Consider the following 27,464-nt stretch of genomic DNA (forward strand, 5'->3'; position numbering starts at 1 on the left):
AATAAATAAATCATTTTTAAAGAAGAAAACAATTTCTTCTTACCATGGCATTCTTTACTAAAAAGAAACTAGCCACAATACGCTTCATAAACCACATGATACAAAAAAGTGTGTGATTTTAAAAGATTTAAAATCTGCAACCTATCATTGTGCCTTTTTTGGTCTGTCTAACCCTAAATCAGAGAATTTTTAATGAGGTCTTACATTCCAAGTGAATCAAAGCATTTGTTTAACTTAAGCAATTATCTTATCTGTCAAGGCAGTTCAGCCCCATGAGAACACTTCCAAGACAATGAAACTATCAATTGCACTCTAGAATAAAGGAGCAAGCAGCAGACAGAAAAAGCACTTTAGGTTTTCGACTATTTCAATAGTTTCTCTAGGATACAACAATAGGCAACCATATATCTCACAGGAGTATTTAGTGTCAAACTTCAAATGAAGGGCACAATCTGAAACACAAGAGAAAAACAATCTATCTAGTTATATTCACAAGTGGGAAAGAAAGCCAGCAGAAAAATTATGCAGGGTAGTTGGCTGAGGGTGAGGGGTGGAGGTGAGTTGTCTCTTGGTCAGAGAAAGATGATTTTGAGCACTCCTGACTACCAAATTTCTACATAAAGGGCTCAGAGCAGCAATGTAGGGAAAGTTGGGGCTATAGAGAACACATTCTTGAATCTAGTTTACATGAGCAATGGCATAAGCAGACTGATAAAAATATATACTTCACTTATATTAATGCAATCCTATGCTTGAGACACAAAATCTAGGACTTTCATTTTTCTTTCTCACACTTTATCAACTATTTGAATTATTAGTTATGCACATATTTAGTTTCTTTCTCCCACAAATTAAGTTGTGGAACCATAAGCCTGAGGATTTTAAACACATATTTTGACAATTTTTCTTTTTTACTACTTGTTTTTTAATGGCATATAGAAAAGCTGATGGGCACCATCAATAAATTTGAGCTGATTTTATAAGTTTATCAAGACTGTGGCTCAGAAGTATGTCTCAGACACTTCTAGTTGCTTTGTCTGCCACTTAAAAAAAAGAAAAAAAATACTGTCTATATTTTTCAACCACCCACCTTGTTCTGCTGCCTGCTGTCCAATAATTTTACTTACTTCATCTTCTACCTGCTTAGTTTCTCAATTACCACTTTTTGGTCCCAAAGTATTTCTACATGTCCTCTCCAGGATCTGGCAGGCAGGTTCTGTTTCATTACCCTGTATGAAATCCCGATCCTGTTAGAAACTCAAGCTTAGCCTGAGCTCTTGCTTCAAAACTTCAAAATCCAACTGCCACCTGTATTCTCCAATTACCAGGACAAGACAATTAGAGCCCTTTAACTATATGATTCATAAGAATGGAAAGATCATGGGGAAATTACAATGAAAAGTTTTCAACACTAATGAGCAAGGATAAGAAAACAGTAATTTCTAATCATCACAGTCTCAAAGAGATCACTAAATCATCATCAAATTAGGCTGAAAGTAGAAAATACTTTTATGTTAGCAGTAATTTCAAAATCAAGCCAACGCAGAGGGCAACTAAGTGGGGTGACAGAGCTACTTGGTCAATATCATAATCAGAGAAAGCAGAAACTGCATAGATGTGGCAGAGACCTTGAACTTCAGTATCTGCGGTTTCTTTCTTTGATATTAATAAAACTGTAGCCTGATCAGCTCCATTACATTTACCAGTCTCAGCTATGGTTCGGTATAACTGTGTGTGTAATCAATTTCTCTCCAGTGGTGTTCAAGCAGACATGATGTGCCACTTCCAGGCTGCAGACTGCTTCTTCTGCTCTCTTCCCAACCAAAACCAGGTCTTGGCAACAACTCAGATTCAATCATGTGCATAAAGACAATACCTCTAGGACAGCAATTTTCAACCAGTTTGCTACAATAATTTTTAAAACATGCAACACCTCACTATTTCATCAGGGGCACTGATCTCTTTTCCCTTAGATTGGCAAATTTAAAAAATGACAACAGTCAATACAATAGTCATCCGGTGTGAATAAAACAAAATTATAGTGATTTAATATTTTTGTCAGTCTGACAAAAATTATATGTTTCGGTGTACTGCAAAATTTTATTAATTAGTTTATGTGTGCCAAGAGATGAAAAAGGTCAAAAATTGCCACTCTAAGATATTGTTGAATAAACAAGATGGAAGGAATCTGAATCTCCAAATGATAGATTAGAGCAGAACTGTATACTAGAAATCTGAGAAAGAAAATTTCTGCTTTATCTGAACCAGTGAATTTTGAGGTCTCTTTGTTGCAATAGCTAGTACTTCCATAATAATAATACCTGAAAAAACTGAAGGTTAGAGAGTTTAAGCAACTTGCAAAAAAGACAAATCATCCTGGCAGTTCAGGTGAGAAGAGAGGTTTCCTGAGTTCTGACCCAGTGTTTCCCTGGACCATCACTAACATGAGGCATGAGCAATATGGTCCACATTACTGCATCATGTCCTGGGAATTTTAAGATCTATAATTAAAGTGCTGAGCAAATTTAGGTAACTATGATTTCTGATGATCTCACCAGTTGAAAGTTACTAAAATACATCAAATTGCTGTCAAATCCCTGCCTTTACAATTGAGTTCCTTCTCAGCTATATGACATGCTACTTTACTCGTAGATTTTGACATGGTAACTGAAAATAAAATCAAAGGCAGGAAATTTCAAGTTAGATCTGATTGCTGTCCAGAAGAACCAGACATTAAAATAAGAAACAAAACCATCAACTTGAATAATGCCTGATTTGTTACAATATTTTCTCTAATTATTCTTAAATAATCTGTAATATAATGTCACATTTTATATGCATTTCCACATAATATAAACATATAGGTCTATAAGAGAATATAGATGAACAATTTTTTTTTTAATCTAAAGACTCATTTATCTTTAGAATTTTCATAGTACCCACTGACGTCAAAAAAGTCTTTAAATTGCCTCCTTTATGACATAACTTTTTTCCAATATTATAATTTTTAAATAATTTCGCTCCACCAAAAGAATACTCAAATTACTCAGCACATTTTTGAATAAATATTTTATGTTGATACAAATAACTTTACAGTGTATTTGTAATAAAACTGATGCCCAATCATTTTAAAGATCTTACAGACCAATAAAAAAAGACAACACACAGAATGAGGGAACATATTCGCAGATACATCTGATAAGGCATTAATATCCAAAATTTATAAAGAACTTGCAAAACTCAACACCAAAAAAAAAACAAACCCAATTAAAAAATGGACAAAGGATCTGAATAGACACTTCTCCAAAGAGGACAGACAGATGGCCAACAGACAGGAAAAGATGCTCAATGTCACTAATTATCAGAGAAATGAAAATTAAAACCACAGTGAGATATCATCTCATGCCTGTCAGAATGCCCATCATCAATAAATCAACAAACAACAAGTGCTGGTAAGGATGTAGCGAAAGGGGAACCTTTATGCACTGTTGGTGGGAATGCAGACTGGTGCAGACACTGTGGAAAGCAGTATGGAGATACCTCAAAAAATTAAAAATGGATCTGTATTTCAACCCAGCAATCCCACTTCTGGGAATATATCTGAAGAAACCCACAACATTAATTCAAAAGAACATAAGCAACCCTATGTCCATTGCAGCAGTATGTACAATCACCAAGATACGGAAGCAGCTCAAGTGTCCACCAATAGATGAGTGGATAAAACAACTATGAGACACTTACACAATGGAATACTACTCGGATATAAAAAAGGAAGAAACTTTCACCCTTTGCTACAGTATGGATGGACCTGGAGAACATTATGCTAAGTGAAATAAGCCAGTCAAAGAAAGACAAGTACTATATGATTTCACTCATCTGTGGAATCTAATGAACAAACTCATAGATGGAGAGCAGAATGACAGCTGTGGTAGGGGGGCAGAGAGGTAAGGGGATGCAGGGATTGAACCAAAAGGAAGAAGGACTCATGGACATGGACTACAGTGTGGTGATTGCTGGGGGGAGGTGGGTGTAAGGGGACTAAGTGGTAATGAAAAAAACATAATAAAGATTTTTTTCCAAAAGGAAAGGTGCTAAAATTAAAGATACATATGTATATTAGTATTTTAAGTAGGACGTAATTGAACCATTTAAACAAGCTTGTTGACATTTGACCCATAATTGTGATTGTACCAGTGTGTTGTCAGTTTTACTTCTCACTGCTGCTGATCACCAGAGGACATAAACAGACATGGAGCGTATAACTGGAGCTGTGTTGCCACAAGTAGTTATTTAAATTCAACTTCTCTCTACTCCTTTGGAATCATGTGCATTAGTAATAATAAAGCTGCTGAAATAAATAGATGCTTTAGAAATATAAAACAATACAGTAATCTGAAAAACTAAAATCTCCATATTCATAATCTTACTTTAAATTCCATTCATTAATTAAAATCTAATAAAATACCACAGATGTAGTTATAGGTATTTTACTTATATTTCCTCCCCTCAAAAATGACACAAATTTTGTGCATTGGTTCTCTGAAATAACTTCTTGGCAAATATTTACATGGTACATACTAAAGTATTTATGGGGCAGTGATGTAACATTTGGGATTTTCTATAAAATACTACAATCTACTTCCAGAAAGGAGAAAAAAAAGAGAATAAGAAAAACAAGAATATCTATAAGCTGATAATAGATGAGTATATTAAAATTCCTAATGTTATTTTATTTTTACATTTGAAGTTTTTCCATAATAAAAGTTTAAGCCCCTCCACCATGTGAGAACCCAGAGAGAAGGCACCGGCTATGAACCAGGAAGAAGATCCTCATCCAACTATGCTGGTACCCTAATATCACTCTTCCACCACCAGAACAGCAAGAATTAAATTTGTTATTTAAAAAAAAAATTTAACCCCATGTTTGTGGTTCTTAGTAGGAGTCAGGCAATATTCTAAGCATTTTACCTGTATTATTTCATTTAACCCTCACAATAACCCTATGAGATATGTACTCATTTGACAGATGAAGAAACTAAGGCACAAAAAAGTTAGATAACTTTCCCAAGGTCACTAAGTGAGTTGGAATTTATGTATCCAGGTTGTCTGGGTACATATATACACAGAAAAGCCTGGAAAATATAAATTATGGGTGATTTGTTTTTTTACTTTTGCTTGTTCCTATTTTCTAATTTTTTTCCCACAAGAATATGTGTTTCTATAATGTAAAAATCTTTATTAATATACTGACCTCTAGAAATAGAGGAAATGGGTTTCTGAAACTCAAAAAATTCAAGTGTAGAACTCCATCATCAACAGGTATGTTAAAGTGAGCAGCCAACAAACTAGAAAAATTTTAGAAATGATAAAAAATTAATTATTTTGTTAGCCATTTAGCCAGTTCTTTACAGAAAGAATAATATTGAAAAGGTGTTAATTTAATTTAACTGGATGGATTCAATTAACTTTAGGCCATTTTAAAACTTCTCCATTCTAACTATTACTAGTTTTCCCAATTAGAATCCTGGGAAATTTTACACAAGAGTAAAAACTCGTACTCTTAGAAAGAATTATGTAGACGTATGGCAAGTTTCTCTTAACTGTTGCAAAATGACCAATCAACCTCATTTCTTATTTTCCATGAAAACTAAATTATTAAATTTATGTAGAACAGAAGTTATAGTTTAGTTATTTTAACTTGCATTCTTGGTAGTAACGAGAGCTGAAGATCAAATGAGCAAAGGAAGTTTACAGGAAGATAGTAAATTTCCCTGCTGTTAACTAAGTCAATGTAGCCAAAGATGGACATGGAGACTATCGCTATACTCCAGTCCTGAATGAATACAATTATATGACAACATAAGCACCACACTATTAGAAGAACCATTATGAAAATGTTCAAATAAATAAGATAAATAATGCACTGTGAAGCAATGCCATACATGTTTTGCATGGGAGTTAGTGGGGACACGGATGCAAATCCTAGCTCCAGCACTAGCCATTAAAAAATTTAAGTTAATCACTTACTACCTTGAATCCATTTCCTCATTGGTTAAATATGGGAACACTTGACTCACAAAGTAGTGTGAATAACAATATGAGATGTGCCTACAAGCCAAGAGGGTCTTAATACAGTATATACTCTAAAAACGTGTGTTTTGCCTTGGCTGGTGTGGCTCAGTGGATTTAGTCCTGGCCTTTGAACCAAAGGGTCATTGATGCGATTCCCAGCCAGGGCATGTGCCTGGGTTGCAGGCCAGGTGTCCAGCTGGGGGTGCACGAGGGCAACCACACATTGATGTTTCTCTCCCTCTCTTTCTACCTTCCTTCCCCTCTCTAAGAATAAATTAAAAATATATATTTTTGGGGGGGTTAATGTGTGTTTCCTCTCTCTTGAAACCACAAAGGATAGTCAAGGGAAGTGAATAATGGAAAGTAATGTGTTTTAGTGGAAAGTTGGACATCTCTAATCAAAGACCAGGGTGGGATATTGTATGTTAGCCACCAGTTAGAGAAATAAGACACCAGACCAAGGTTAGGAAATGCATGAGATTCCTGTTCAAAATATAGTCGACTTCTCAGTTTAAAACCTTTCAGTAGGTCCCACTGCACTAGACAATAAAATCCTATCTCTTACCATAGCCAAAGGTTTGGTCTCACAACTCTTCCTCAGTCAGGAAGCTTCAGCCACAATGACCTCCAGTTTGCTCCATGAACCCCCAAGTTCTCTTTCCATCTCCAGGTCTGGAACTCTTAGACCTCTCAGCCTCAAGTGTTCTTTGCTGTTGTTCAAACAGCTGACTCCTCTCGCCCTTCACATCTTCCCTTGACCCTTTCCTACTACCCAGCCTCAAGGAGTTTCCCTCCCACTTCCCACAGTGACCCACTGTTGTAGTCCTTAGCTTTGATCATGAACGCAAATGATCATCATTCACTTATTTCTGCTGCCCTTCTCTACCCACTAGTGAAATGCAAACTCTTGAGGGCATGTAGCTGGTCTCCCTTTTAGACCACTATAACCCCTGCACATAACAAGTAGCTGTCCAATAAAGATTCACTGTATAAATACAAAGCATGACATAGGATTTAGAATAACATGTTGGATGAAACAACTCCTATATGCCAAGCACTACACAGAATATTTAACGAGTGAATCCAATTGGATTGTCACAATAACCCTGAGGTAAATATTAATTCCATTTCCTACATGAGAAAAAAAGAGCTCAGAAATAAATGTGCCTGAGGTTATACAGTGGTATTAATAAGCAGGATTTATTGAAATTTTTACCACGTGCCAGGCAGGAACTGTCAAGCTCTTTACATGGATTCTCTCACCCGCTATTCAAAACAACCCCATGACATGAGTACTATTATTAGCTTTGTTTTTGTATGAAAAAACAAGTGATGCAAAAAGAGGTCAAAATTAATTGCTTAATTATGTAAGAAGCAGAGTATGGATATGAACCATGCAGTTAAGTCTCCAAAGCTCACATTTTTAACCACTCCTCTATAAAGTATGGTTGACACAGAGTTTTTGTAAAATTAAAATAATCCATTAAAGCACTTCACTCAGGACCAAACACATTTTAAATGTTAGCCATTATTCTTAGTCTGAATCCAAAAACTTGCTTTATCTCATATTTTGCTGCATCCCAAGGAATCAAGCAAATCTTTTAAAAAAAAATACTCAGGTTGGACACAGAGATAAATCAGGTTCCAAAGCAGTTCATCAGCATGTGAAAACAGCTCTGTAGCTCTGTATATACTGTGACCCTAAAAACATGTAATCAATTCTAATGTGCAAACATTACATATTAAAGGGTTCCCCCTGAGGGGCACAAATCACAAAAATTAACAATCTAAACTTAATCCTCATCCTTGTGGCACCACACCAGCAATACATCTCTCATTTTTTGTGTATGTTCTTTGATTTTATAGTTTTATTTCATCATTGACATTTAGTTTAAGTCCAATGAACATCTAACAAGAGGCTAAAGATTGCCCACATTTACCATGACAATTAGTGTAGATTTTTAGTAAATCCATGTTTCTTGTCACTGATGTCAACTCATTCATATTTACATTTTCCATTTTTTAAAATAAATATTCATTAAAATAAATGAAAGCAATTATTTGCCCAAATGATCACTCCAGCACTACCACCCAGACACAGATGGCTACGCTGCTGCAAATGAACACTTGGCTGTCAGGCAGCCCCGCCACATGACAGTTCAGAACACAGCTTGATGAGACAGGAAAATTTCTGAGTGAATGATTTTACTTGTAAAAACATAAACTTTGAAATAATAGTGGAATGTTCTAGGAGCAGGAAGATCAAGAGGAAGCCATTGCATGTTCTTTCTCAGTTCCTGCAGCTGCCACAGAAAATAAGGTTTGAATTATAATTTGACATCAAATTCCAGGCAAGGAGAATATGAAGATATAATGTAGAGGAGACCCATTGTAGAGCTAGGACCAGACAATATCTAATGCCTTTTCCAACTCTGAGGGGATTATAATCAGTCTTCAAGTTATACATCATCTCACTCATTCTGAAGGGGTTAGCTTCCATCTGTGTAACAGCTGCATCTGCTCAGACACTAGTGAAGTATCTCAAGTAGGAAGGGCTCTTCACTGACCAACTCTGCTGCATTATTCTCCTGGATGTTTGAGTTTCTTGAGGGAAGCAGCTGAGTCTTGTTCACCTACTGCAGATCATGCCGCATGTGTTTTATTGTTTGTTTTTTGTTTTGAATGATTGTGTTTAGCACCATACCTAATACATGATAGACAAAATTAAAAAGTTAGACTCAGAATTCTACGTTTATTTCCAGATCAACTTTCCCAAACAGAAAGTGATAGAGAAAAATCTACATCTCTCCCTAAGACTCATGAAAGACAAAATTATATTATTAAGAAACAGAAATAAAAAATAAATTTGTAAACAACTTTATTTTCAAATTAATACAGTAATCTGAATTCAGTTATCCTTAGTTTGAAAACAATTCATTCTTTTCAGACACAAACCTTTCTCTCAGCATTTAATTTTATTTTTTAACTGATCAAATAACTTTTGAATATATAGTATAAAGATGAATTTCAGCCACATCCAAATCCCAAATCAGTGGTCCAAATTAGTGAGATTTTATTACTCTGTTATTCATTTTGGAACATTTTCTTTAAAGAAAAAGAAGAAAGTCAAAGAACACATACAAAAGCTCAGAAGACAGGTTCCCCACTGTTTCCAGCTGAATAGAGATGGAAAAAGGATCTTTGTTACTCTATATTGAGGCCTCGCTGTATCACGGGATTTTTTAAAATATTATATTTAATAATTTATCGCGGATTTTTCGCTATATCGTGGAATTCTGCGGTACTATATATGTATGTTGTTAAAGTTATGTAGGTTTAAGAGTGTCTAGAATAAATGTAAGATTCCTACTTTGTGGGGGGTCTAGAACATAATACCCACAATAAGTGAGGGAATACTGTATTTGAATACATCAGAAGTTTTACATGAATGCTTCAGTTGATAGCTGTTATTTATCGCAGCTTTGCTCTTAATCTGTACAACCCTTTAAAAACTGGCAGCATCATATGTGTAGTTCCCACTTGGGTAAAAGGCATTTTAAACATGTAATTATCCAAAGAAATAACATCTACAAATTTTCTATTGCACAGCTAACATTATTCATGGCTGTTTTTATTTGTATAGTGCTCAATAATCACATATTAGTTAACCTTCACAACCATCCTGGACAGAAGATCCTTAGTAAGTCTTTGCGTATTAGCAAAGAGACATCATGCAGCACATTCAATAAATACAAGAGGATCCTGAAATGAAATGCTGATATCCAGCTGCCAAGTAGAGAGCCTGTAGAATGTCTTTCAGATAAATGTAATTTACAAATTATATTTAAAGGAAGGAAGAGGGGGGAAAAACATGTCGCTCTTAATGAGAATTTTAAAAAATTTCAGCGTTCATAACCAATACATACATACCTAAGTATTATAGGTTCATATGTGTGTATTCATATGTATGAGTTAAATGGAACTTCTGAACACCATGTTGGAAGTAAATGACTAACTAGATGAACAGCAGCAGCAGCTCCATAGGATATCAATTCAAAATAAATCCAATGTTCAAACAGCTTCATTTCACCCTCAAAGACTACTTCTGCCTCTCAGCCCAAATTCAAACATTATCTATGAAACTGCTCCCTACTTGGCTTACCTCCAAACTGATACAAAGGTTCTCAAAGACCAACCAGGTCAGCTCGGAAGCAAAGCCACAGAAAAAGTGCAGAAACAGCACTGTTCCCAGGAGCACAAGTCTCCCAAGGTCTCACCCACCATATTCAATTCCACAGGGAATCCAGTAAAGCTGAAAGTCTGGGGTAGGTCATAAACTAACTCACTCTCTGGGAGTGAGCGGGCATTCAGGGCACTACTTACTGAGCATTTGATCTTAGTGTTTGGCACTTACTCCAAAGTGTCACATTCTTTAAGTTCTATTCACCTCCCATTTCAAAGTATAAAAATACAAAAGGCTTAAAGGAAGGATCCTTTGTGTAAAGTTATTCATTGACTGAGCTAAAACATAAGCTAAGGAATATGCAGACAAAAAACTGATCAGTAATTTAAAACAAAGAGTTTTAATAATGTACAAAAAATGCTTATCATAGAATAAAACATGAAATTATTATACACAATTGTGAATATGAACACAATCAAATATATATATATTTACCCTATATAAAAATCACGAAATGAACACAAATATACAGATATATATACAGATCAGGTTAAGAAAAAAATAAAGTGAATATGCAAAAATATTAAGGTTATTTCTGGATAATAAGATGATGAGTGAATACATTCTCTTACATTTCTCTTTATAATTGCTACATTTATTTTTATTTTTTTTTAAATGTGTTTTATTGATTATAGTGTTACATTTGTTGCAATTTCCCTTCCCTCTGCTCCCCTCCACCCGGTGGCCCCCCTCCCTCCCTTTGTCCCCCCCTTTTAGTCCATGTCCATTGGTTGTACATATAGTTCTTCTCAACCTCTCTCTGTCTATTCCATTCCCTCCTACGATGTTTCTTAATTCCTATACCATCTCCCTCCCTTTCCCCCTTCCCCTTCCCTGCTGACCTCCCCCCAATATGTTTCCCATACCTATAGTTCTTTTTCCACTCTCGTTGCCTGTTTAGTTTGCCTTTGCTTCAATTCCCCAGCTTCTGTTGTTGGTTCTTGTAATGCAGTTTTCATTTTAGTGTTCATAGTTTTGATCCTCCTTCTTCTAAACCAGTCCCTTTAACATCTCATATAACAGTGGTTTGGATCTGATGAACACTTTCAGTTTTATTTTGTCCTGGAAACACTTTCTCTGCCCTTCTATTCTGAATGACAGATTCGCTGGATAAAGTATTCGTGGTTGTAGGTTTTGGATTTTCATTGCTTTGAATATTTCTTGCCAGTCCCTTCTTGCCTGCAGGGTCTCCCTTGAGAAGTCAGCTGATAGTCTAATTGGGACCCCTTGGTACATGATTCTTTTCTTCTCTCTTGCTGCTTTTAAGATTCTCTCTTTATCTTTAACTTTTGACATTTTGATTATAATGTGTCTTGGAGTGGTTCTCCCTGGGTCCAGTAGTTTTGGAACTCTCTGTGCTTCCTGGACCTGTAAGTCTATTTCCTTCCCCAAGTTTGGGAAGTTCTGCTTTATAATATTTTCACATAATTTTTCAATTTCTAGTTCATCTTCTTCGCCTTCTGGCAAACCAATTATTCTTATGTTGGGCCTTTTATAGCTGTCCCAGAGGTTTCTGATCCTCTCATCCTTGCTTCCCGTTTCCTCTCTCTGCACTGGTTGACTGTTTGTTCCTTCTCTATGTTCTCGTTTGTGGATTTGAACTCTGGATTTTATTTCCTCACCATCTGTCTCGTATGAGGTTTTGTTCCTTTCAGTATGGGTGTTTTTCAATTCTTTCTCATCTTTTTCCAGATCTTTTGTTAATTCTGTAAGCCACCGGATAACAATGGCCCTGAACTGAGCCTCTGACAGGTTTCTTATTTGTTCATCTGTCAGGTTCTTCATCTGTTGCCTGGTGAGCTGCGCCACCGAGATTTTGATAGTTGTCTGCCTCATTTTGACAGATGCGTTTTGTTTTCTTGGGCCGGCTATAGGGGGCAGTGCCTGTGTACTTGTCACAACCCAGCGACCGGCGGTGATCCGCAACCTTTTTCGCCACTCTGTGGCCCTTTGTGGTCACTGCCCAGCAACCAGTGGCTACCCGCAACCTATTTCGCAGCCCCATGGCGCTTTGTGTGGGGGCGGGGGTCCAAGATGGATTCCCGCAGTTATTCTGCTAAGAGACTGGGATCCGTCCTCCCGCCCTCTGAGCCTCACTGTTCGGGGTGATGTGGTGGCTGCTTTTCCCAGCGTTGGGGTCGCAAGCTGCCGGGGTTAGACTGCAGCTGAGACTGCTCTCCCTGCCGCTGTCCCTGGTGCGACTGCAAACAGCTCCGCCCCCTTTCGCTCTTCTTACCTGCCCAAAGGGCGCCGCTGGTTTATAACTTTGTACGTTGGGCTTCCGTGTAGTTTTATTTTCTGGAATTTCTAGTTATCTTTTGTTTTGAAGTAGTTGTATTCCTCTCTAGTTGTAGAGGGAGACCGAGCGAGTCCGTCTAAGCCTCCATCTTGGCCGGAAGTCTAATTGCTACATTTAACTGTTTCCGTGCAATAGATATATATTATTTTTCCATTAAATAGAAATTATTACTTTCTTCAAATAAAAAATAAGATCATTTTTTTTAGGCTCAATTTATAAAAAAAGTGATCTTATTTACTGACTGGACACCATGGTCTTTTATCACTGTCTAAAGAGGCAGTTTCACCACAGCACACATCAGATAAAAAAAAGGTTTGCTTGATCCAATTACACTGCTTATTAAGAGCTATTTAATGAGAAAGTCACACCTTTGAGTTATTAGAAGCTATAATGATCCTGCAGAGTTCCAAATAAGCAAGCTAACAGAATTACCTTTGATTCTAAATTGTTTGCCAGGAAATTAATCCATCTGCCCTTGAAAAAAAATGAAGTGTTCCTCCAGTGTGTTCAACTTCCTCCAATCTCATTTTAATCAAGTACATTAGCCTCAGCTGAGAGAGCAGGTATTTTTAAACAGATTTATTGAAGTATAACTGATATACCAAGAAATGCTCGTACAGACTGTGTACAGTATAATGACTCCAGTCATGAAACACTCATGATACCATCGCCACACTCATGGTAACAGATATATGCAACAACTTCCAAGGTTTCCTTGAGGGCTTTTTGTTTTGTTTTGCTTTTTTTGTTTTGTTTTGTTATGTTTTTGTTTTCTGTGAGTGTAGTAAGTAAATAACATGAGCATAATACCATATTCACCATATTGTCAACTATAAGTGCTATGTTATATCAAATCTAGAACTTATTCATCTAACATAATTGAAACTTCATAGAAGAAAGGTATTTTTAATCACTTAAATGGAAGTACAAAGAGTTTATTTTATTGTTTTAAATGCATATATAACATAATACCTAAAACATTTTTTTAGTCTTCAGTAGGTAAATTTTAAGGAGGTCTTTATGTTTTGATCTGTCAAAAACTAAAGAAAGGCCTTTCAGGTCTGATGATATTTGGACAGAGTCATGAAGAAAACAATGAGCATTCCAGGCAGAAGGTACACCAAGGACAACGTTGAGGAGATGAAAGCATGCTGGGCAATTTTAGGGAAGACCAAGGACACCAGTATGGTTAGTGCAAGTGAGCAAGTTGGGCTGTAAGAGACAACAGAGTGAAGCAGGGGCCCTGTGGGGCACTGTGGGCCTTGGATGTTCCTGAGTGAGATGGAAAGTCCTAGAAGATTTAGGACTGAGGAATCTTTTAAAAAGATCATTCTGGATTCTATATAAAATAAACCATAAGACGCCAAGAGTGGAAAAAAGGAGACCAGTTAGAAGGTTAGAGCAACAATCCAGGAGAGAAATTGTGTTGCCTGAGATGAGGCTAACAGTGGAGATGATGAGCAGAGGTCAGATTTCACATATATTTCGACAAAATTTGCTAATGGATGAAATGTGGAATGTAAGAAGAGTGAAGGATAACTCTAAGGTTTTGGGTCTGACAATTGGAAGAAAGAAGCAGTCATACACTGATACGCAGACGACTAAAGGAGTCATCCATCTGTTTTTAAAACAGTACAGCAATGCATGAGTCTCCTAAGTGCTTGAGGTACAAATTACTTTTGTCTATGTCAGCAAGTAAAGGCTACATGACAGAAAGGTGCTAAGTGCAGAGAGTGCAAGCTTAATCTAATTCTCAATTTTATTTAGTCTAATCTTGCCTACAGAAGGCAAATGTTAAAATTTGTATATTTAGCTCCAGCCTGGATTTATATTCAATTCACGCCCAATACCAATGCTGCTGTTAACACCTGCCCCAAGCCTACCCATTTTCCAATCCCTATAAGTCCTCAGTGACCCTCTAAATCTTAACTATCCTGCACAGCTTTAAAAATCTTACAAACTAAAAAAAAAAAAAACACAGGAGACTTCTGACCTAGACTGACATGCTCCAACTCCCTCCACAACTAAGAAGGAATACAACTACCACAAAACCAGAAACAACCAGAAGTTCCAGAAAATAAATGGAAGTCCAGCATACGAAATTATAAAGAAGTGGTGCTCATCCGGACAGGTAGGAGGGGCGAAGCCGAGGAGGAGAGTTCATGCTGAGCTGTCAGCGTCAGCAGCAGCAATGGCAGCAGGACAGTGTTAAGCACAGACACCCATATTTAAGGGAAGGGGAGAAGCGCCTGGGGAGCACCCCCAGCTGCAGACCAGACCCATCAGCTTGCGATTCCAAAGCCAGGGCAGGCAGACCTCCATTGCCTTGGACTGTGAGGCCCAGAGGGGGAGGTGACGGAGGAGGAGGCTCCCAGTCTCCCAGCGGAGAGTGAACGGCAGGAATCCATCTTGGACCCCCACACTCACACAAAACGCCACAGCGTGGTGAGACAGGTCACCTGGTTGTGACAAGTGCATGGCGCTCCACCCTCTATAGCATAGGAAGTGTGACAGCCCTCACCAGGAAGCAAAGGTAAACACAAAACTGTTCAAGATGGCAGGGATCATGATAGAGATCCCAGTGACACAGCTGACCAGACAACAAATTTCTAATCTAACGAAGCAGCAGATAGGAAATCTTTCTGAGGTTCAGTTCAGAGCTTTGGTTATAAAAGTGCTTACAGACCTAACAGCAGATCTTAAACAAGACAGGATTGGAATGAAGGCTAGTCCTGCTGAAATGAACAAAAACATACACAACTAGTGGTGAGGGCAAGAAAACCAGGGATCAAATCAACAAATCGAAACATAGGGAAGGAACAAACAGTCAATCAGTACAGAAACAGGGAACGAGAAGTGAGGAAAATGAGGAGAGGCTCAGAAACTTATCAAACAGCTATAAGTGGGCCAACATCCGAATCATATGGTTGCCAGAAGGTGAAGAAGAAGAACTAGAAATTGAAAAATTATGTGAAAAAATAATGAAGCAGAACTTCCTTGACTTGGGGAAGGAAATAGACTTACAGGTCCAGGAAGCACAGAGAGTTCCAAAACTACTGGACCCAGGGAGAACCACACCAAGACACATTAGAATCAAAATGTCAAAAATTAAGGATAAAGAGAGATTCTTAAAAGCAGCAAGACAGAAGAAGAGAATTACATACAAAGGGGTCCCAATAAGACTCTCAGCTGATTTCTCAAAAGAAACTCTGCAGGCAAGAAGGGACTGGCAAGAAATATTAAAAATAATGAAAATCCAAAACCTACAGCCACGATTACTCTATCCAGCGAAGCTGTCATTCAGAATAGAAGGGCAAAGAAAGTGCTTCCAGGACAAAGTAAAACTGAAGGAGTTCATCAGATCCAAACCACTATTACATGAGATGTTAAAGGGACTGGTTTAGGAGAAAGAGGACCAAAACTATGAACATTAAAATGAAAACTGTACCACAACAACCAACAACAGAAGCTAGGGAACCGAAACAAAGACAAATTAAGTAGGCAACGAGAGTGTGAACAGAATTATAGGTGTAGGAAAAATTATGGGGGGAGGTCAGCAGAGAGGAGAAGGCGGGAAAGGGAGGGAGATGGTACAGGAATTAAGAAGCATAATAGGAGGGAGTGGAATAGACAGGAAGATGTTGAGAAGAACTATATGCACAATCAATGGGCATGGACTAAGGGGGGTACAACTGGAGGGAGGGATGTCACTGGGTGGAGGGGAACAAAAGGAAAAGAAATTGGGACTTCTGTAACAGCACAATCAATAAAGCATATTTTTAAAAAATAATCTTACAAACTAAAAACAAAGGAATAAGAGATAGGGAAGAAAGGAGGTGAGACAGCCAAACTAGTAGGTAGTAGGTGGTTAGGTAATCCTTAATTTCTCTACTTCCCTAGCCTTCATTGTCTGTTCCATTTCAAATATCTTTCCAAGCTTTATGTCAAATGCTCAATACATTTTGAAGGCATTATGTATATGTGTAAATGTAGGATTCAGGGGGCAGAGAAGGGAAAAATTAGTTGTGAAGTGATATTGTGAACAGAGATGTAAAGGAAATAATTAAAATGTATTCATTTCTCTAAAAAATAGATTTAAAGATATTATGCCACTTTGCTAATACAAAATTGATTTGGTAGGAATGAATCATCAATTGTTGCTAAAACTATTAGGCTAAAAAATGATGGGAACTTCATATTTAAGGGATGCCACGATGAACCCATTGATGCATCATAGCATCACTAAAAAGGAGAAAACCAGACATTGTACCCTCATGATGTGATGAATAACACATACACAGAACCCTCTAAGAATACTGTTGCAAAAAAATATTCAAAATGGATCAACACAGCTCTGTATATTTAACTGCCTATTTATAGACAATACCCGAGGTAAAAGAATAAAATAAACAAAACCACTTACAGAGCAATCGGTCAGGTCCAGAATTTGGGATATTTTAAGGACAAATGACTATTTCTCCAACAAATCAATGACATGAGAAACAGAAGGGGTGGAGGGGCTGTTACAGTATAAGTGACTTGAGACACATAATAACGAAACAATTGGGAAACCTTATTTGAATTCTGATTCTAACAAATCAGCTGTAATAAGACATCCTTGGTTGGCATAAGTGAGAAATTCTGAAGTATGTACTGACTACAAGTTAACAATAAGGAAACGGTGTTAATTTTGTTAGCTGCAATAATGACACAGTAATTAAATTTAAAATTAAAAGTCTTAAAAAATTAAAAGTCCTCATTCTTAAAGATGATTACTTTTATAAAAAAGCTAGAGGAAGAAAATCTGTTAGAGGAGAGAGGAACCAAGATTTTTAAAATGTTGATTTCGTTGAAACTAAATTCACTTACTATACTCCCTATCTATGTGTGTGTGTTTGAAATTTTCCACAATAGGATGTTTTTAAGAATAAAACAAAATGGAAAAATAACCAGAAGCTGTAAGATGCAATGTAAACTGTTTAAAAAATTATTACTCTGCAATTGCTAATTTATGTGACAGGAGTTTTCCTTGATAGTATGCAACAAAAGCAAGATACAAAAATAAATTGGAGGCTGAGGCCCTTAAAAGATTATCATTTTCATTCATAATCACTAATTTGAAAGGTTACACCCTGTTCCATGAAAAGGCTGTGGATGTAAAGTGGCCTCCAAATGTCAAAGGAGATGAGAGGCCAAAGAAGGAAGCAGACAAGTTCAGCTTGCTGATTAATGAGTTTAATACGGAACTTAAACTTACTTACGTATAGAACTGTGGTCTGGGTGATAACAGGACACTCAGATCTCTGCATCCTTTACCCCTAGAGCACCCTCTATTATCCCTGGTTAGAGACAGACCCATGTTCTAGGAAAGGAAGTCATGGGTGGTCAGGAGGGAACCAAGAGGCCAGATACCAGGAGGCCCTGGCGCCAGGGTGAGCTAGGAGAGAGATAACATTGAGGACACCTTGCCCCAGAGGATTAATGGAAATTCCATGATTAGCCCAAAGCTTCTATACACATTCCAGAGTCCACCAGGAGTATGGGGAGGAGATCAAAGGTCAGGTTCCTTCACTCACAAGTTAAGCGGGTGGATTAGCTCCACGATGGAGTCAGCTCTGTCTGCACATGCTCATTTAATAGCTTCAAGATTCAGATTGAGTTTATAATATGATTATGCTATAAATTAACATGTAAAATACTTTATTTTGACTAATAAAAATATGTCTCTTTCCTGAAGTTCTCAATAAGATACTTTGGAGTTGGGGGAAGGTCAAACAGTTGAAGAAAAAGGTTTGAGATTTTTGTCTTTGACTATTTTTTTCACATATTAACTACTCCATCTTTGCTTTGAACAAATGTGTTATGACGTAGAACTCAAAGTGAACAGGTTGCTATTAAATATCTAAAGAGCAGATATTTTATGCTGTTATTAGAGAATGTGATACTCTTCTTTCAAATAATAAAAAGCCTGGATGTGAAGAACACTTGGGGCAGCAGACCTCTAAAAACAAAAAAACAAACAAATAGAAAAATAATGCATAAGAAAAGTATCTGCAAAAAGAGGTCACAAATTTCCTCAGGTAATAATCCAGAATCTGTTTCAATAGTTTTTTCTTAAATATGGAAGATACCTAGGCCTGGGAAATGTTCAGTAGCAAACCCAACCTTTCATTCATTCATTCATTCATTCAACATTAATTAGATGTCTACCTTATGCCAGACACTGTTCTAGTACTGGAGATAGAGACAAAAATCCCTGCCTCTATAGATCACATTCCTAGTGGAGTCGAGATAAGAATAAATAAAATAGCTCTGGTCAATATGGCTCAGTTGATAGGAGCGTCCTCCCCTAACTGAAAGGTTGTGGATTCAATTCCCAGGCAGGGCAATTGACCCCAGGTCCAGGTGTGAGCATGTGCAACCCCTGGTCAGGGCATGTAAAGACCCCCTGTCCAGGTGCCAATCCCTGTCTGGGAGCGTAAAGGATGCAACCAATTGATGCTTCTCTCTCACAATGTTGTTTCTCTCCCTTCTTCCTCTTTCCCCTCCTCTCTCTAAAAGCAATTTTTAAAAGTGTCCTTTTATAAGTGCCTCTTACAAAGTAAAGCGGATAAGAGAGATAGTATTAGAGAGGTGTTCCAGTTTTAAAGAGGATGGTCAGGGAAAGTCTCACAAAAGTGAAACATGAGCAAAGACCTAAAGGAGGTAAAGGAGCCCATAGTCTCCAAGAAGAGGATAGATTCTAAGTAGAAAGAACAGCAGTACAAAAGCCATGGGTAGAGCATGCCTCATTTGTCCAAGAAACAGAAAACAGGCTAACTGAGCACATTTAGTAAGTGAGGGGGAAAATAGCTGGAAACAAAGTTAGAGAGGCAACGAAGGGGTCAGGTCATGGCAAGCCTCACAGGCCACTGCAGACTTTGCCTTTTCACTTTCAGCAGCAATGGGAAGCCATTGGAGGGCGTGGGGCTGAAAAGAAAAAAATACAACTCATGTTTTTTTGTTTTTTGTTTTTAAATCACTTTGCTGCTCTGCTGACAATATTATAGAAGGCAATTAGAGAACAGAAGAGACCAGTTAGGAGGCAATGACAGCAAAAATATGGCCCCCAATTCCCGTTTGCACCTTTCTGTATAAAGTGACTGCTGCTTCCCTCATAAAGAGGTAGTCTTATTTTTCCATCCCCTTGAATCTGGGCTGTCCTCATGATCTGCTTTGGTCACCAGAGGGCAAGTAAAGTTGTGGGAGTTCTTAGTGTAGGTCCCAAAAGGCCATGCTGCTTCCTTTTGCTCTCTTGCTCCCTTGCTTCCATTGAACCACCATGTAAAGAAGCATTGGATCGCTTACTGCATCACACATACGGGAGACAAGCCATCTTAGCTGCAGCTTCCAAACCTACCAGTTCCCATTGTTACATGATTGAGCCCAGGCAACATCAGCGAAGCTCAATCCAAATTGCCAACCCCAGAATTAAAAAATAGTAAATAATTGTTGCCTTAAGCTACTAAATTTGGGGAGTGGGTGTTAACAAATAACTGATACAGAGGCTACTGCAACGTCAAGGATATTAGAAAGATGGGGGCTCAGACTAAGGTGAGAGCAGTGGGGAATAAGTACTCAGATTCTAGATATATTTTCAAGGTACGGCCAACATGCTTTTCTAGTAGTTTGTATGTGGCTTATGAAAGAGAAAAGTCAAGGATGACACCCAAGTTTTTGGCCCAATTCATGGAAAGAACAGAGTTTTCATTCACTGAGATAGGGAAACCAACGTAGCGGCAGATACAGAAAGGAAATCAGGAATTGAGTTTGAGATCTCCATTAGTTATCCAAATAAAAAAGTTGAGAAGGCATCTGAATATATTAAGTCTGGAGTACAAGAATAGAGGTCCAGGCTGAAAATATAAATATGTGAGCTAGTAGGAGTATTACTAGTATTTAAAGCCTTGATGATATAATCCAGGGAGTGTAAAGTCTAATGACTGAGCCCAGGAGCACTCCAATGTTAAGAGGTTAGAGATAAAAGAACCAGTAAAGGAGTTTAAAAAAAGCAATGAGATAGGAGGAAAACCAAGAATTGTGGCATCTCTAATATAAAGGGAAGCAAGAGTTTCAAAAAACAGAGTGACCAACTGTTTCAAAAAATGCTAATAGAAAATGTTAACTATGTGATGGATGGAGGTGGTAGGTAATACTACAGTGGTAATCATTTTGCAATTTATAAATGTATCAAATCAACACATTGTGTATTTAAATTAACACAATGTTATGTGTCAATTATATCTCAATGAAGCCGGGGGTGGGGGGTGGGGGGGATGCCGATAGGTCAAGTAAGAGATGAGGATTAAAAGAATGACCTTTAGATTTAGCAAAACGAAAGTCATGACTTTGAGGAGAGTAATTCTTTTATTTATTTATTTTTAAATGTTTTTTTTTATTTGTTTGTTTATTTTATTTTATTTTATTTTATTTTAGAGAGAGGGGAAAGGAGAAAGAGAAAGAAACATCGCTGTGTGGTTGCCTCTCACTGGCGCCAACTGGGGACCTGACGTGCAACCTAGTCATGTGTCCTGACTGGGAATCGAACCAGGAGAGTAATTCTTTTAGAATGGTGAAGAAAACCTGATTAAATTGGGTTTAAGAAAGAATAGAATGAAAATAACTAGGCACATAAGTAGAATTTTGCCAAACCTGGGGAAAAAAAGTTGTCTGGTGGCTTAAAAAAGGTCGACAAGAAGTAATTGTTGTTTAAGAGTAACTATTTTAAAGATAATAATAGCAGCATATTGATATAGTGAAGGAAATAATCTCATGAGAAACTGTGATCTTGGAGGGGAGAGATATGCTAGACTCAAGTAGGATCGTATGCATGAGTGGGAGCTGTCCTTAGAAACAGGGAGACTGTTCAATGAGACTCCAGGTCCTAAAAATAACAGGAGAAAAAACAGAGGTACAGTAGTCCCTTTCTATATCGTGGTTCACTTATCGCAGCCACACTGTATCGTGGGATTTTTTAAAATATTACATTTAATTATTTATCGCAGATTTTTCGCTATATCGCAGGGTTTTGCAGTACTGTATACATATGCTGTTAAAGTTACGTAGGTTTAAGAGTGTAGAATATGTTTAAGAACATAAGTAGTGTTTATAAAAGTGTGGAAAAGGTTAATAAGGGCATGGGAAAGGTTAATAAGGGAGTGGGAATGGTTTATAAGTGTGTGGGAAGGGCTTATAAAGCCTTAAAATACATATAAATACTAAAATAAATGTAGGGTTCCTAATTCGCAAATTTTCACCTATCGCAGGGGGGTCTAGAACGTAATACCCGCAATAAGTGAGGGAATACTGTATTTCCATACCATTTACCTCCGTATCTTTGAGGGCATACCAACTAAGTATCTTCATCTTTCAAAAATACTGATTGCTACCATAGGGAGTCTAAAACTTCAGAAAACAGTCAATCTCATAATGTATCTCTCCAACCTGGGTACCACAGTCATCCGGGGGTCAATGTCTCGGTAAGTAATACTTCTGACACACCAGTCTCACTGTGCTTTAACACCTACATACAAAGTCTGTTCAGAAGGTATCCAGCCATGTGATATGAAAAAGAGACATTTACTGAAGAAATATAAGATACAAGAAATGTACATAAGACAATGACACCTCAGGTCGCCTTCAAAGTAGACACCTTGGGACCTCACACAGTTCTCCCAATCGCCATCAGCTGCCCCATTGCATTTTCCTGAATCTCATTGATGCTCTGAAATCACTTCCCTTTCAAAGGTGATTTTAATTTTGAGGAAAGCCAGAAGTCAAAGGGCACCAAATCTAATTGAGTAAAACTTAAAAGTAAATTCTGAAAGCAGTTAGGGGCAAAGAAAAGTTTGTTAAGAAAGGAGGGAAAGTTACACCCTAGCAGCCAGAAAACCTCATTTACAAAACTATTGTTACAACATTCCTAATCATAACATTTGTTCAAAATGCTTATCAGCCAAATTAGCAATCAGTTGCTTATCTGATCAAAAAGAGATTAGAAGATATATTCTAATGCACTGGAAAGAACTGAAATATTCAATTTAGAAGCTTGGGGGAATGCTTCATTAGTCCCCAGGCAAGTGAAAAGATAAATCTTTAAATAAATAATAATAAACAATCTATCTATGTAGTTTGGATTCTCAACTTCCTTGGGCCAAAAGGAATGTTTTCCTATCATGAGCAATGGAAAATTACACTGTATGTAATGTGAAATCTTTTGAAATGTCTTCAAAATAAATAAAACTAAAGTAAACTCAGGCTAACTGAGTGAAAGCCAATGTACATTAACAAAAGTTAAAAAGCATTAATGCAATTTTATGACTTCCATTTTAACTTGAAATAGGTTAAAACTTTTAGGGCAGAAGCACTTGGGGGACCCAACTTATAAAAACAATAATATGCAGCATAAACCCTGGCTGGTTTAGCTCAGTGGATTGAGCGTCGGCCTGTGAGCTAAGTGTCGCTGGTTCGATCTTCCAGTCAGGGTACATCAGAGAAGGAAAACTCTGACTCCAAAAAACCTCCGCTGCCTTGCGGCATACCTCTTCAGGGGAAAGGCTAAGGGAGTAAACCCCGACAGAAAATCCGGAGCCGGAGTCCCTAAGGCGGTCTGACGTTGTAGTCAACACCGGCAACTCCTGCGGCGCACCTGAAGCCAAGCTGTATCGACTCCGTCTTTCCCTTGGACCCTTCAGCTGCGAAGAGAGGGGGGGTCTGCTGCATGGGCAACAGCAGACCCTCCATATCACCCTGCCCAGGCTCTGTAGCTTCAGCTCCACTGGAGAGGACACTCCAGCGTCATCGCAAGATGTCGATTCAACACGGGAGGAGACAGATGCCGTGTCACTCCCGAGTCGGACTGCACAGCCATTCTCGGCGGTGCAGATAGACACTTAAGAAGCTACACCATCGTCTCTCGAGACGGACGGCTGCCGACGAATATGCAGCATAGATGTTTGAAAAAATTGGATCAACCACACCGCTTAAAAAATTTGTTTCAAATAATTTAAATGGGAGAAAAACATGACAAGCATCCCTTGTCCTGTTAGCTTAGCAAATCTTATTTCCTATCATGTAGAAATAGTACACACAATCTCTAACCAACTTACCACTAATTGTGAATCACATATTTATACTATACTTATATACTATCCCACATTTTATTACATGACTCATCTCTAGGTCTGTTTTACTTTTCAAAAAACGTGATACTTATAGATTTTATATCTCCTAAAGCAACATGTATTGCCCATTTGATCAAAATTTACATTATCGCCCTAGGTTTCTCTTATTAGATAAACTAATTTCATTGTTATAAACCAAGACATATTAAGTTTTCCTATAGACCCACCAATAATCCAGACACTATTATTTCTTTACACTTCTCCTAAATACAGTTATAATTGCATTTTTCATAGTGTTCTTCCCCACTCAAATTTTAAACTAGAAAAGACTCCACTTGGATTTTGTTTTTCCCTCAGCTCTTACACTTCTCTTTAATCTTTCCATCTTGATCTGGTCCATTTCTGGAACTAGAAAGGTCTGGCAAATGCAAAATTTTGAAAACTTGTATTTTCTTGAATTTTCCTTAACCCCAATGGTGATGTAAACAATTTATCTCAACTAATGGTTGTGGACATTATCCAAAAAGTATCCCAAGGCTGTGAGTATTATGTTTTAGAGGAACTATTTTAGATATCATTTTACTACTACATTAAGTCCAAACATGTATTTATAAGTACCATCAATCAATCAACAAATGAAAAACTATTGTTAGATCTTTATGGGCATTTTTATTCTCAAACTAACGATTTATTTACCATTTGGTTTTCAATTCTCAACTGAAAGCAGCAATCAAAATATAGTAAATTTTAGGTTGATAAAATAATGGATAACATATTGATAGACATTAGCCAGGTAATGGTAAATACCTAATATTAACCAAGTAAGCAAATAGCCAAGACAGATGTTTTAGATACCATTTATCTACCAAAGCAAATAAAATTGATTTGAGAATTGCATTTGTTTAAAAAAAAGAAAGAAAATTGCATTCACATCCAATTGTTTTTATTCCATAGCATTACATGTAACATTTAAAAGCTTCTGACCATTACATTTCAAAATTCAGATGAGTCATAGTGCTTGTATGCAGGAATTGGATGTGAATCAAAATGATACACATGTACTTGCTTGCTAGTCAAATATTGAATGTAGGCAGATTCAAAACAAATAAAACATAACCATAAGATACATCCTGTGTTTTTAAAATGGTCACTTTCCAACAATACATATGTTACTTGCTCATCCTATCCTTAAACATTTAAACTTACAGAATATTTCAAACCAATCCCCTCACTTTATAGACAAGTGTCTCAGACCTAGAGTCTTTAGTGATACAGTAAGCAAGATTAGGACTCTGGGCCATCACCGTCTGAGGCTTACTAGAGGTGAAAGTAAGGAAAACAAGAGGTCTCAGAAGCGCTGTCTTATCATACAGGATCATAAGCTTCTGTTCTCTAAATCTAGAACCTAAAACTAAACCATCGACAAAAATTTCATCTCGGGGAACCCTTTGCACTGTTGGTGGGAATGCAGACTGGTGAAGCCACTGTGGGAAGCAGTATGGAGTTACCTCAAAAAATTAAAAATGGAACTGCCTCTTCATCCAGCGATTCCACTTCTGAGAATTTGACCAAAGAAATCTGAAACACTAATTTGAAAGAATATAAACACCCCTATGGTCTTGCAGCGTTATTTACAATCACCAAGATATGGAAGCAGCCCAAGTGTCCATCAGTAGATGAGTGGATAAAACAGCTATGGGACATTTACACAATGGAATACTACTCAGCTGTTATAAAAAAAAAAAAGAAGAAAGAATGTACCTTTTGCAACAGCATGAATGGACCTAACGACCATTATGATAAGTAAATAAGCCAGTCAGAAAAATTACCATATGATTTCACTCATATGTGTAATCTAATGAACAAACTGAACTAACAAGCAAAATAGAGACAGACTCATAGAGAGCAGAATGACAGCTCTGGGCAGGGGCAATCAAGCAAAAAAGAAAAAGGACTCACAGACATGAACAAGTGTGGTGATTCTGGGGGAGTTTAAGGGGGGCATATGCTAATGGAAAAAATGATACAATAAAACTTAAATAAATAATAAATTACATCTCAGATCTAGACAATAAAACTGGCAGACAAACCTGAAAAGTCAAGAAATGCTTGTTTTTAGTTTGTGACATAAGACCCTGACCATCAAGGAACCCATCAAAAAGTCTGTTGAATGGATGAATGAAGGATTGCATGACACCTAATAGCATGACTTCACTGATTTTAAAAGCTCCAAATTCAGGAACTAAACTAAGGGGTCAGGATACCACATCGGAAACTAAAACTCATGGTGCAACATAAGTGCAAGTCTCTGCAAATCTCCGCATAGTGGTTGCAGACATTTCAAAACATATTCGTACACAGATGTGCTATTATATACATACAGACATACAATTTCTTCAGGAAATTCCCGCATGTGAGGGCCCGAGAATCAGGAGATATGAAAACAGGCCCTGCTCACCCATAAGCCTTTGCATTAAGGTGGACAGGATCTGAGTGAGCCACTAGCAACGAGGAGACAGTAACCCCAGGCCAGGACGACATGGCCGGATTCCCCTGCACTGCCCTGGACTAGGGAACCGGTCAGGCGAGACTGAGACGACAAAATCTGTTGAAGGTAAGTATGCAAAGATTGCTGCGATCACTTTCCAAATCAGGATCCAGCTCAGCCGCACAAGAGCCGGCCCCATCGGATATCTCTAACGCTAAAGGCCTAGTCCCCAGGGAGGTCAGAACCCACAAAAGGCAGGAGGAGGGCAAACAGCACGACTTGTCCCTTGCCCGACCGCCCCACGGCGCGACACGGTCCCGCCGCCACATGCTCCACTGCCCCACATCCCAACTGAGCCCCAGACCCACAGGGGCTCTGCTGCCCTGCACACAAGCTGAGACAGACCACAGGCGGGTGCGACCGGCAGCGTCTGATCAGGGGACAGGGGCCGACAGTCCACAGCTCCCCACTCCGCACTGCTTACCTCCCCTCTGCCACAAATTCAGACCCACGCCGGCTGCCTGACTAGGGCAGCCCCGCCGTCTCAAACTTCCGGGGGCGGGGGCTAATGGAGATGGCCAATGGGCTGCAGACTGAAGAGGCCTGCCCCTCCTCCTCCAGCTTTGGCCCGCCCCCCACCACCCACCCCAGCTCGCGCGCACGCGCGCCCTATGTCAAGGCCACTCATGGAGCCCGGAAGGCTGCGTGAGGAGTTAGAAGCTGGCTCTGCAGGCCCCGGGACAGGAAAGATGGTGCGCGCCGCACTGAAGGCGCGCGCAGGTGCCGCTATTTGGCTGCACCTCTGTGGGGAATTAGCCCAACAGAAAGCAAATTAAAAGGTACCCCTATGCAGCTTCTGGCGGCTTCTTGGGATTTGGAGATTTTGTTTCCTAGGGAAAAAATAGTACCAATAGCATTAGAATTCAGAAACAACATTTTAATCATTTTTTACTGTTACTCTACTACAGTGGTCCCACTTTTTTTTTCCCCTTTGCCCTCCTCAGCCCATGCCACCTTGGCTCCCACAGTCAATTCCCACACTGTTGTGCATGTCAATGGGTCATTCATACATGTTCTTTGACCAGTCCCTTCCCCTTCTTTCCACCATTATCCCCGCCCTCTCCCCTTTGGTTACTGTCGGTCTTTTCCACGTTTCCATGCCTCTGGGTCTATTTTGTTTGTTAGTTTATTTTGTTCACT

At 38.3% G+C, this 27,464-nt stretch overlaps 1 protein-coding gene across 1 annotated transcript in view; it reads right to left on the reverse strand.

Moving 5' to 3' along the window:
* FOCAD (focadhesin) overlaps window positions 1-26,799 on the reverse strand; it is a 336,121-nt gene extending 309,322 nt beyond the window's left edge. The window contains exon 1 of the mRNA XM_090274062.1: window positions 26,749-26,799. The gene's annotated coding sequence lies outside the window, so the exon portion shown is untranslated. The remainder of the gene's footprint in view (window positions 1-26,748) is intronic.
* Window positions 26,800-27,464: the final 665 nt, after the last annotated feature.

The sequence above is a fragment of the Furipterus horrens genome, unplaced genomic scaffold (assembly GCF_987537825.1).
Source record: "Furipterus horrens unplaced genomic scaffold, mFurHor1.1.pri manual_scaffold_4, whole genome shotgun sequence".
NCBI classification, from domain to species: domain Eukaryota; kingdom Metazoa; phylum Chordata; class Mammalia; order Chiroptera; family Furipteridae; genus Furipterus; species Furipterus horrens.